Source organism: Acanthopagrus latus, chromosome 22, assembly GCF_904848185.1.
Source record: "Acanthopagrus latus isolate v.2019 chromosome 22, fAcaLat1.1, whole genome shotgun sequence".
Classification (NCBI taxonomy): Eukaryota; Metazoa; Chordata; class Actinopteri; order Spariformes; family Sparidae; genus Acanthopagrus; species Acanthopagrus latus.
Window position 1 is genome coordinate 24,616,476 of NC_051060.1, and position 12,127 is coordinate 24,628,602.

At 43.7% G+C, this 12,127-nt stretch overlaps 1 long non-coding RNA gene across 1 annotated transcript; it reads left to right on the forward strand.

Annotated features, from left to right (window-relative positions):
- Nucleotides 1-160: 160 nt before the first annotated feature.
- Nucleotides 161-9,519, forward strand: LOC119012810. Its single transcript, XR_005072597.1, has 6 exons — nucleotides 161-294; nucleotides 1,621-1,713; nucleotides 5,598-5,687; nucleotides 5,777-6,018; nucleotides 9,112-9,201; nucleotides 9,291-9,519. It is a non-coding gene; the product is annotated as an uncharacterized LOC119012810 (long non-coding RNA).
- Nucleotides 9,520-12,127: the final 2,608 nt, after the last annotated feature.

Consider the following 12,127-nt stretch of genomic DNA (forward strand, 5'->3'; position numbering starts at 1 on the left):
ACTCAAACCTGGGCAAATGAAATATATCTATTTACAAGATGCCTGCTCTACTAACTGAGTCAAACTGCATTTGAAGGGCTCATTGCTCTCTGGGTGGACTCACATAAACCAGGCAAAATAAGTCCCGCCCACAGATTTTCTGCCGAATGCAGGTGGTGCGCGTCAAAAGGGGCGGTCTCGCTCGTTTCCCGCGCGAAGTTAGCGTATTTCCCTCCAAAACCGTAGATGGCTTTATTAACCCCTGATGAATCGTCACTCGGGTCCCTGCTGCTCTTCTCTGGGGACACGAACACGGTGAGTAAACTGTTCTGTATGAATCTGCTTTATGTGATCTCAGGTAATAAGCCCAGGTGATGTTCCTTCATGTATTAGCTTGCTCCACACAGTAACTAACTTCGTGCGTTGTCTGAGCCCATAAGTTCTACATATGTGCGGGTTAAATACCTTTTAACCCGCACATATGTAGAACCTCCCGATCATGTTGGTGAGGTTTGTTTTTGCCTCATATGTTTCTGAAATAACTCTGAACATGAAGCTGAAGACGTCTCATTTAACTGTTAAATGTTGAGCTAAATTTGGCTTGAACATAATCCGCCAATTACATCCAATTAAATCCATGATGGACGTTATGTTTGGCTTCATGCACCAAACTCCATTGTGATTTTGTCCGTTTTAACTCTGCCGTGTTTATTGCATGAGTAATGCACAGCTAATTAAACGCGGGTCACTATCTCAAAACAAGTCGGCAGTTTTGGTAAAATCGGCATAAAAAATGTATTCATTCTTTAGAACGCCATGAACTCTGGTTAGCTTAGGTTTGCTGGTCAGTTTAGGTGAGTGGTTATGTTATGCTATGTTAGCTAGCTGACTTTAAGGTTGCTGGAGATGCACTGTAGTGTTTGGGAAACATGTTAGCAGCGGCTCAGCTGCATTTATTAACTGGTAAAGACAGAGGAACCAGGTACTGACACTGTAAGGAGCTTATAAAGACGTCTGAGTTATTTCATCGTCGTGTTTTTACAGACAGGTTTGCATGTTAGTTAACGTGTGTCTGTTGGAGAGTGTTAGCATGACGCCATTATCGTGCTGTGTAATGTTAACGCGTTAATACTAGCATCGCGCATATCAGAGCACAGCACAGTTAGCTAACAGGCTCCATGTGTTGTGTTTGATACTGTTTCAGTATGTTAGTATGTCAGCATCTAGAAGGTCATTCTGAGCAGATAAAGTAGTTTATACACACAAAATGCAGCCTCATTGTAGCTGCACTGAATGTATTAGGTGTTTGTCTCAGTTCTGGTTTCATTTGTTATTTAGATCACTACACTGACTCCCTGTGTGTCAAAACATAGACTTTAATATCCTATTACAGGTGTAACCATGCACATGGTTACAGACTGCTATAACATTCTATATTATAAAATTATAATCCTTTAAGAAATCCTTTTTTGCTGGATGTGTCTGTACTCTGGTTACATCTTTTTTTCCCTGTAACAATATGAATACATACATACATACATACATATATATATATACACACACACACACACACACACACACACACACACACACACACACGTAGTCATCATGTTGTACTGAAGTACTTCCTCCTCTCTCCAGGTGAACAGTGGCACTTGTCTTCAGCTTCAGGTGGAACAGCTCTGACCTGTATGGTGATCAGACCCAGAGAGGAGACACACCTGGTCCAACAAGGTCAGTGCAAAGTTGCAAAACTTAAAGGCAGAAAGTGTGAGATTTGTCAGTTGCTGTTCATTAATACTCTATTTATTTGATCGCATTTATGTATAATATAAATGAGATAATTATATTTTATTTAACATGTATATCTACACTGTTCAGCCACAGCATTAAAACAGCTGACTAGTGAAGTGAGCATTGATCATCTTGTTACAATCAAATGTTCTGCTGGGAAACTTTGAGTTCTGTCATTTCTGTGGAGCCTCTTTGACAAACACCAGCCACTCAAACACCGTTCAGACCAACTGCACCCCCTCATGGCAAAGAACCCAAGGTGTCAAACTGGTCTCCTCATTCTCCAGATCCCAATCCAGCTGAGCATCTGTTGGATGCATCAGTACCAACTCCCATCCACGTTGGGGCCCCCGTGGATCGTTGTTGGCTCTGACTGCATCCAGTGGAAGCTCAGTTGGATTGAGATCTGGGGAATCTGGAGGCCAGGTTGACACCTTGAGCTCTTTCCCACATTCCTCGGGTCGTTCCTGAGCAGTTTTTGCAGTATTGCAGGCGCGTTGTCCTGCTGGGGGGGCACTGCCACCAAGGAGTGCTGCTGCCATGAGGGGGTGTACTTGGTCTGCAGCTGTGTTTGGGTGACTGATGTTTGTCAAGGAGACGTCCACAGGAATGCTAGGACTCCTGGCTTCACAACCGAACATGACATTGGAACACAATGATCCATGTTTATTCACCTGTCACTGGTTCTAATGTTGTGGCTCTCAGTGTGTACACATGTTAAATACTTTATGAATTAGATCAAATAAATGCATTTAGGCATTGTAACCAGACCTGTTTATATTTCCTCTCAGTAAAACAAAACCTGTTTAAAATACTTCTACTTCCTTTGAACCCTGTGGGTTTTGAGCTGGAACTTGTGCATTTTGAAATGGCCTCGGCCTATTAGCCCAGCAGTCCAGTAATAAGGATCGTATTCAGTTTTTGACGTGCAGCAGTTCTCGTGGTCTCATTCATGGTAGAGGTGCAGCAAACTGAGCTACAAATTCCAGCAGAATGACTGGAGACATGTTAAATTCTGGTGGCTTGTGTAAAGTTTCTCTTGAGTGGTTGTTAGTTTGTCTACGTCCCTTTGAGTGTATAAACTATGTTGAGCAGAGCCTGGTGTTAACATTGACGTTGTTATTCATGGTAGAAGTGCAGCGGATTGAGAGCTACAACATCAGCAGGACTGAGTGGAGACATGTTGTTTTGGAGGCCTGGTGGTGTAGAGCTTTGTAGGGACAGAAGTTCAGTAATAGCAGTCCAGTTGTTAGTGGTCTGCCAGGCAAACCTGGTGTTGTGATTGTTAGTTATAGGTTAACTTGAGCGGACTTCAACTATCTTCAATGGCAAATGCCCGAGTGCTGTCCATCGGAGCTGTAAGCAGTGGTTTCCATGAATGGCAGTAGTCAGGCCTTTGATCAGTTGCTGGTATTGGTAATAGCGTATCTTACGAGCCCTCGTGCGATCCCGCCAACTTACAGGTCCCTCATGTTCAGACACCTATGGTTGGTAGAAGCGTGCACAAAGTGTGCGTGTTTAGCTTGGGCCTCGGCCTGGCTAGGGACATGCTCAGGGCCACGGTAGAAGCTAGCCTGACGCCACTAAAGCGGCTTGGATCTCTGCCCTCATCTGTCCATGACGATTCCCCTCGCGAGTTCAGTGTGTATGGACGCGATGCCTTTGCTTGAAGATAATGTTGAACCTCTGTAAGAAAACAAATTAAAAAACAATTGCAGGAATTCATTTTCTCTGCAAGTGTGTGTAACAGCATCCTGCATGATAACACCATGCAGAGATCATTACAAAGCTGTTACAGGGCCCTCGGCCTCACTGTCCAGCAGGCCACTAATAACGATCCCATTGTGCTGTAGTGACGTTGTTTTGTTTGGAAGCAGTTGTTGTGGTCGTGTTCATGGTAGAAGTGCAGTGAACTGATAGCTACAAACAGCTTGAGCGGTTGTTAGTTTGTCTGCATCCTTCAGGTTGTATTGAGGGGTTGTTTTCAGATCAGGTACGTCTCCACTCGAGGTGCAAATGTGCGTTCAGAGAGTGCATGATAAGCTTGATGAAGCCTTGGAAGCTGTTTTGCTGGAGAGACATCGTTGTGCAAAGCCTTTCAGGCTAACAGTGTTAGCTAAACAATGTTGAGTGCAGTAAGCTACGACAACCAGTTAACCACAGTAGAGTTCTAGACACGGAAGTTCAGTAACAGCGACCCAGTTGTTAGTTTGTCTGCCAGGCAAACCTGGTTATCAGGCTTGTGTGAAACGACCAATCACAGCAGACTTAGACCTCACCTCAAAACCCACAGGATTCAAGGAGTGTTTGTACAGCTACTGAATAAACACTAAAGAAAAATGATTAAAAATATATCTAGAAATAAAATGTATATGAAAATAGAAGTCTTCTCGCTATTTGACGACCTTGATTAATAATTTTCCTCCATAATTCAGCACACTGGCTCTCAACTTTCTGCTTTTAATGCTGGATAACTTGATCTATAATACTACATTGTGTTTGATCAGCAAATATTTAATATTGATTATAAGAATCTGCAAAGTAACGAGTAACTAAAGCTGTTAGACAAAGTGCAGTGAAAGTATGAATAATATAGTTAAAAACTCAATTTATGGAAAATATGAAAAGTATTTAACATGTATATCTACACTGTTCAGTCACACCATTAAAACAGCTGACTAGTGAAGTGAGCATTGATCATCTTGTTACAATCAAATGTTCTGCTGGGAAACTTTGAGTTCTGTCATTTCTGTGGAGCCTCTTTGACAAACACCAGCCACCCAAACACCGTTCAGACCAACTGCACCCCCTCATGGCAAAGAACCCAAGGTGTCAAACTGGTCTCCTCATTCTCCAGATCCCAATCCAGCTGAGCATCTGTTGGATGCATCAGAACCAACTATCATCCATGTTGGGGCCCCCGTGGATCGTTGTTGGCTCTGACTGCATCCAGTGGAAGCTCAGTTGGATTGAGATCTGGGGAATCTGGAGGTCAGGTTGACACCTTGAGCTCTTTCCCACATTCCTCGGGTCGTTCCTGAGCAGTTTTTGCAGCAATGCATGCGCGTTGTCCTGCTGGGGGGGCACTGCCACCAAGGAGTGCTGCTGCCATGAGGGGGTGTACTTGGTCTGCAGCTGTGTTTGGGTGACTGATGTTTGTCAAGGAGACGTCCACATGAATGCCAGGACTCATGGCTTCACAACCGAACATGGCGTTGGAACACAATGATCCATGTTTATTCACCTGTCACTGGTTCTAATGTTGTGGCTCTCAGTGTGTACACATGTTAAATACTTTTACAGAAACACTCAAAACCTCCACAAAAAAGACTAAAAATCCTCACAGTGATGCACAAAATAACCACAGATACACTTAAAACTTCCACAATGACACACAAAACCTCCACAAATTCACTTAAAACCTCCATAAATTCACTTAAAACCTTCACAAAAACACTCAAAACCTCCACAAATACACAAAAACCTCCACAAATTCACAAAAAACCTCCACAATTTCACTAAAAACCTCCACAAATACACAAAACCTCCACAAATTCACTTAAAACCTTCACAAATTCACAAAAAACCTCCACAAATACACAAAACCTCCACAAATTCACTTAAAACCTTCACAAAAACACTCAAAAACTTCACAAATACACCAAAAAAATTCCATAAACATACACAAAACCTCCACAATGACACACAAAACCTCCACAAATACACAAAAACCTCCACAATTTCACTAAAAACCTCCTCAAATACACATAAAACCTGCACAAATAGACGTAAAACTACCACTGCTCTTCTTTATCATCTTGCAGGTGATGGACGGTTGAAAGGACGAATCACCGAGACGAACAAGACGAGACAAACGATGGAGACGAGCCGCCACAGGAGCCCGAAGGGAAAGTGTGAGTATCTTTCACCTGGACTTTACGAGGAAGATCAAACATGGCTGATAGATCTGCAGAGTGCTGATGGTCACTGTTGGTTTCTCCAGGACGAGAGCAGCCAGGAGCCAAAAGTGTGGGCAGAGGAACAGGCTGCTGAGGACCAGCTGGACGATGGTTTCCTCAACTGAATCCTGATTACCTGTGTGGTTGGTGCTCGGCCCAGGACAGGAAGGCTCTGCAGCGGGTGATCCATCCATCCACAGAGCAGACTTGTCTTCAGCTTCAGGTGGAACAGCTCTGACCTGTATGGTGATCAGACCCAGAGAGGAGACACACCTGGTCCAACAAGGTCAGTGCAATAGAGGTGCAAAAGTTAAAGGCAGAAAGTGTGAGATTTGTCAGTTGCTGTTCATTAATACTCTATTTATTTGATCTCATTTATATATAATATAAAGCTGTTTTGAGCTGGAACTTGTGCATTTTGAAATGGCCTCGGCCTATTAGCCCAGCAGGCCACTAATAAGGATCGTATTCAGTTTTTGACGTGCAGCAGTTCTCGTGGTCTCATTCATGGTAGAGGTGCAGCAAACTGAGCTACAAATTCCAGCAGAATGACTGGAGACATGTTAATTTCTGGTGGCTTGTGTAAAGTTTCTCTTGAGTGGTTGTTAGTTTGTCTACGTCCCTTTGAGTGTATAAACTATGTTGAGCAGAGCCTGGTGTTAACATTGACGTTGTTATTCATGGTAGAAGTGCAGCGGATTGAGAGCTACAACATCAGCAGGACTGAGTGGAGACATGTTGTTTTGGAGGCCTGGTGGTGTAGAGCTTTGTAGGGACAAAAGTTCAGTAATAGCAGTCCAGTTGTTAGAGGTCTGCCAGGCAAACCTGGTGTTGTGATTGTTAGTTATAGGTTAATTTGAGCAGACTTCAGCTATCTTCAATGGCAAATGCCCGAGTGCTGTCCATCGGAGCTGTAAGCAGTGGTTTCCATGAATGGCAGTAGTCAGGCCTTTGATCAGTTGCTGGTATTGGTAATAGCGTATCTTACGAGCCCTCGTGCGATCCCGCCAACTTACAGGTCCCTCATGTTCAGACACCTATGGTTGGTAGAAGCGTGCACAAAGTGTGCGTGTTTAGCTTGGGCCTCGGCCTGGCTAGGGACATGCTCAGGGCCACGGTAGAAGCTAGCCTGACGCCACTAAAGCAGCTTGGATCTCTGCCCTCATCTGTCCATGACGATTCCCCTCGCGAGTTCAGTGTGTATGGACGCGATGCCTTTGCTTGAAGATAATGTTGAACCTCTGTAAGAAAACAAATTAAAAAACAATTGCAGGAATTCATTTTCTCTGCAAGTGTGTGTAACAGCATCCTGCATGATAACACCATGCAGAGATCATTACAAAGCTGTTACAGGGCCCTCGGCCTCACTGTCCAGCAGGCCACTAATAACGATCCCATTGTGCTGCAGTGACGTTGTTTTGTTTGGAAGCAGTTGTTGTGGTCGTGTTCATGGTAGAAGTGCAGTGAACTGATAGCTACAAACAGCTTGAGCGGTTGTTAGTTTGTCTGCATCCTTCAGGTTGTATTGAGGGGTTGTTTTCAGATCAGGTACGTCTCCACTCGAGGTGCAAATGTGCGTTCAGAGAGTGCATGATAAGCTTGATGAAGCCTTGGAAGCTGTTTTGCTGGAGAGACATCGTTGTGCAAAGCCTTTCAGGCTAACAGTGTTAGCTAAACAATGTTGAGTGCAGTAAGCTACGACAACCAGTTAACCACAGTAGAGTTCTAGACACGGAAGTTCAGTAACAGCGACCCAGTTGTTAGTTTGTCTGCCAGGCAAACCTGGTTATCAGGCTTGTGTGAAACGACCAATCACAGCAGACTTAGACCTCACCTCAAAACCCACAGGATTCAAGGAGTGTTTGTACAGCTACTGAATAAACACTAAAGAAAAATGATTAAAAATATATCTAGAAATAAAATGTATATGAAAATAGAAGTCTTCTCGCTATTTGACGACCTTGATTAATAATTTTCCTCCATAATTCAGCACACTGGCTCTCAACTTTCTGCTTTTAATGCTGGATAACTTGATCTATAATACTACATTGTGTTTGATCAGCAAATATTTAATATTGATTATAAGAATCTGCAAAGTAACGAGTAACTAAAGCTGTTAGACAAAGTGCAGTGAAAGTATGAATAATATAGTTAAAAACTCAATTTATGGAAAATATGAAAAGTATTTAACATGTATATCTACACTGTTCAGTCACACCATTAAAACAGCTGACTAGTGAAGTGAGCATTGATCATCTTGTTACAATCAAATGTTCTGCTGGGAAACTTTGAGTTCTGTCATTTCTGTGGAGCCTCTTTGACAAACACCAGCCACCCAAACACCGTTCAGACCAACTGCACCCCCTCATGGCAAAGAACCCAAGGTGTCAAACTGGTCTCCTCATTCTCCAGATCCCAATCCAGCTGAGCATCTGTTGGATGCATCAGAACCAACTATCATCCATGTTGGGGCCCCCGTGGATCGTTGTTGGCTCTGACTGCATCCAGTGGAAGCTCAGTTGGATTGAGATCTGGGGAATCTGGAGGTCAGGTTGACACCTTGAGCTCTTTCCCACGTTCCTCGGGTCGTTCCTGAGCAGTTTTTGCAGCAATGCATGCGCGTTGTCCTGCTGGGGGGGCACTGCCACCAAGGAGTGCTGCTGCCATGAGGGGGTGTACTTGGTCTGCAGCTGTGTTTGGGTGACTGATGTTTGTCAAGGAGACGTCCACATGAATGCCAGGACTCATGGCTTCACAACCGAACATGGCGTTGGAACACAATGATCCATGTTTATTCACCTGTCACTGGTTCTAATGTTGTGGCTCTCAGTGTGTACACATGTTAAATACTTTTACAGAAACACTCAAAACCTCCACAAAAAAGACTAAAAATCCTCACAGTGATGCACAAAATAACCACAGATACACTTAAAACTTCCACAATGACACACAAAACCTCCACAAATTCACTTAAAACCTCCATAAATTCACTTAAAACCTTCACAAAAACACTCAAAACCTCCACAAATACACAAAAACCTCCACAAATTCACAAAAAACCTCCACAATTTCACTAAAAACCTCCACAAATACACAAAACCTCCACAAATTCACTTAAAACCTTCACAAATTCACAAAAAACCTCCACAAATACACAAAACCTCCACAAATTCACTTAAAACCTTCACAAAAACACTCAAAAACTTCACAAATACACCAAAAAAATTCCATAAACATACACAAAACCTCCACAATGACACACAAAACCTCCACAAATACACAAAAACCTCCACAATTTCACTAAAAACCTCCTCAAATACACATAAAACCTGCACAAATAGACGTAAAACTACCACTGCTCTTCTTTCTCATCTTGCAGGTGATGGACGGTTGAAAGGACGAATCACCGAGACGAACAAGACGAGACAAACGATGGAGACGAGCCGCCACAGGAGCCCAAAGGGAAAGTGTGAGTATCTTTCACCTGGACTTTACGAGGAAGATCAAACATGGCTGATAGATCTGCAGAGTGCTGATGGTCACTGTTGGTTTCTCCAGGACGAGAGCAGCCAGGAGCCGAAAGTGGGCAGAGGAACAGGCTGCTGAGGACCAGCTGGACGATGGTTTCCTGAACTGAATCCTGATTACCTGTGTGGTTGGTGCTCGGCCCAGGACAGGAAGGCTCTGCAGCGGGTGATCCATCCATCCACAGAGCAGACTTGTCTTCAGCTTCAGGTGGAACAGCTCTGACCTGTATGGTGATCAGACCCAGAGAGGAGACACACCTGGTCCAACAAGGTCAGTGCAATAGAGGTGCAAAAGTTAAAGGCAGAAAGTGTGAGAATTGTCAGTTGCTGTTCATTAATACTCTATTTATTTGATCTCATTTATATATAATATAAAGCTGTTTTGAGCTGGAACTTGTGCATTTTGAAATGGCCTCGGCCTATTAGCCCAGCAGGCCACTAATAAGGATCGTATTCAGTTTTTGACGTGCAGCAGTTCTCGTGGTCTCATTCATGGTAGAGGTGCAGCAAACTGAGCTACAAATTCCAGCAGAATGACTGGAGACATGTTAATTTCTGGTGGCTTGTGTAAAGTTTCTCTTGAGCGGTTGTTAGTTTGTCTACGTCCCTTTGAGTGTATAAACTATGTTGAACAGAGCCTGGTGTTAACATTGACGTTGTTATTCATGGTAGAAGTGCAGCGGATTGAGAGCTACAACATCAGCAGGACTGAGTGGAGACATGTTGTTTTGGAGGCCTGGTGGTGTAGAGCTTTGTAGGGACAAAAGTTCAGTAATAGCAGTCCAGTTGTTAGTGGTCTGCCAGGCAAACCTGGTGTTGTGATTGTTAGTTACAGGTTAATTTGAGCAGACTTCAGCTATCTTCAATGGCAAATGCCCGAGTGCAGTCCATCGGAGCTGTAAGCAGTGGTTTCCATGAATGGCAGTAGTCAGGCCTTTGATCAGTTGCTGGTATTGGTAATAGCGTATCTTACGAGCCCTCGTGCGATCCCGCCAACTTACAGGTCCCTCATGTTCAGACACCTATGGTTGGTAGAAGCGTGCACAAAGTGTGCGTGTTTAGCTTGGGCCTCGGCCTGGCTAGGGACATGCTCAGGGCCACGGTAGAAGCTAGCCTGACGCCACTAAAGCGGCTTGGATCTCTGCCCTCATCTGTCCATGACGATTCCCCTCGCGAGTTCAGTGTGTATGGACGCGATGCCTTTGCTTGAAGATAATGTTGAACCTCTGTAAGAAAACAAATTAAAAAACAATTGCAGGAATTCATTTTCTCTGCAAGTGTGTGTAACAGCATCCTGCATGATAACACCATGCAGAGATCATTACAAAGCTGTTACAGGGCCCTCGGCCTCACTGTCCAGCAGGCCACTAATAACGATCCCATTGTGCTGCAGTAACGTTGTTTTGTTTGGAAGCAGTTGTTGTGGTCGTGTTCATGGTAGAAGTGCAGTGAACTGATAGCTACAAACAGCTTGAGCGGTTGTTAGTTTGTCTGCATCCTTCAGGTTGTATTGAGGGGTTGTTTTCAGATCAGGTACGTCTCCACTCGAGGTGCAAATGTGCGTTCAGAGAGTGCATGATAAGCTTTATGAAGCCTTGGAAGCTGTTTTGCTGGAGAGACATCGTTGTGCAAAGCCTTTCAGGCTAACAGTGTTAGCTAAACAATGTTGAGTGCAGTAAGCTACGACAACCAGTTAACCACAGTAGAGTTCTAGACACGGAAGTTCAGTAACAGCGACCCAGTTGTTAGTTTGTCTGCCAGGCAAACCTGGTTATCAGACTTGTGTGAAACGACCAATCACAGCAGACTTAGACCTCACCTCAAAACCCACAGGATTCAAGGAGTGTTTGTACAGCTACTGAATAAACACTAAAGAAACATGATTAAAAATATATCTAGAAATAAAATGTATATGAAAATAGAAGTCTTCTCGCTATTTGATGACCTTGATTAATAATTTTCCTCCATAATTCAGCACACTGGCTCTCAACTTTCTGCTTTTAATGCTGGATAACTTGATCTATAATACTACATTGTGTTTGATCAGCAAATATCTAATATTGATTATAAGAATCTGTAAAGTAACTAGTAACTAAAGCTGTTAGACAAAGTGCAGTGAAAGTATGAATAATATAGTTAAAAACTCAATTTATGGAAAATATGAAAAGTATTTAACATGTATATCTACACTGTTCAGTCACAGCATTAAAACAGCTGACTAGTGAAGTGAGCATTGATCATCTTGTTACAATCAAATGTTCTGCTGGGAAACTTTGAGTTCTGTCATTTCTGTGGAGCCTCTTTGACAAACACCAGCCACTCAAACACCGTTCAGACCAACTGCACCCCCTCATGGCAAAGAACCCAAGGTGTCAAACTGGTCTCCTCATTCTCCAGATCCCAATCCAGCTGAGCATCTGTTGGATGCATCAGTACCAACTCCCATCCACGTTGGGGCCCCCGTGGATCGTTGTTGGCTCTGACTGCATCCAGTGGAAGCTCAGTTGGATTGAGATCTGGGGAATCTGGAGGCCAGGTTGACACCTTGAGCTCTTTCCCACGTTCCTCGGGTCGTTCCTGAGCAGTTTTTGCAGTATTGCAGGCGCGTTGTCCTGCTGGGGGGGCACTGCCACCAAGGAGTGCTGCTGCCATGAGGGGGTGTACTTGGTCTGCAGCTGTGTTTGGGTGACTGATGTTTGTCAAGGAGACGTCCACATGAATGCCAGGACTCATGGCTTCACAACCGAACATGGCGTTGGAACACAATGATCCATGTTTATTCACCTGTCACTGGTTCTAATGTTTTGGCTCTCAGTGTGTACACATGTTAAATAGATAACGTCATAAAATGTAAGCTGTTAAATAATG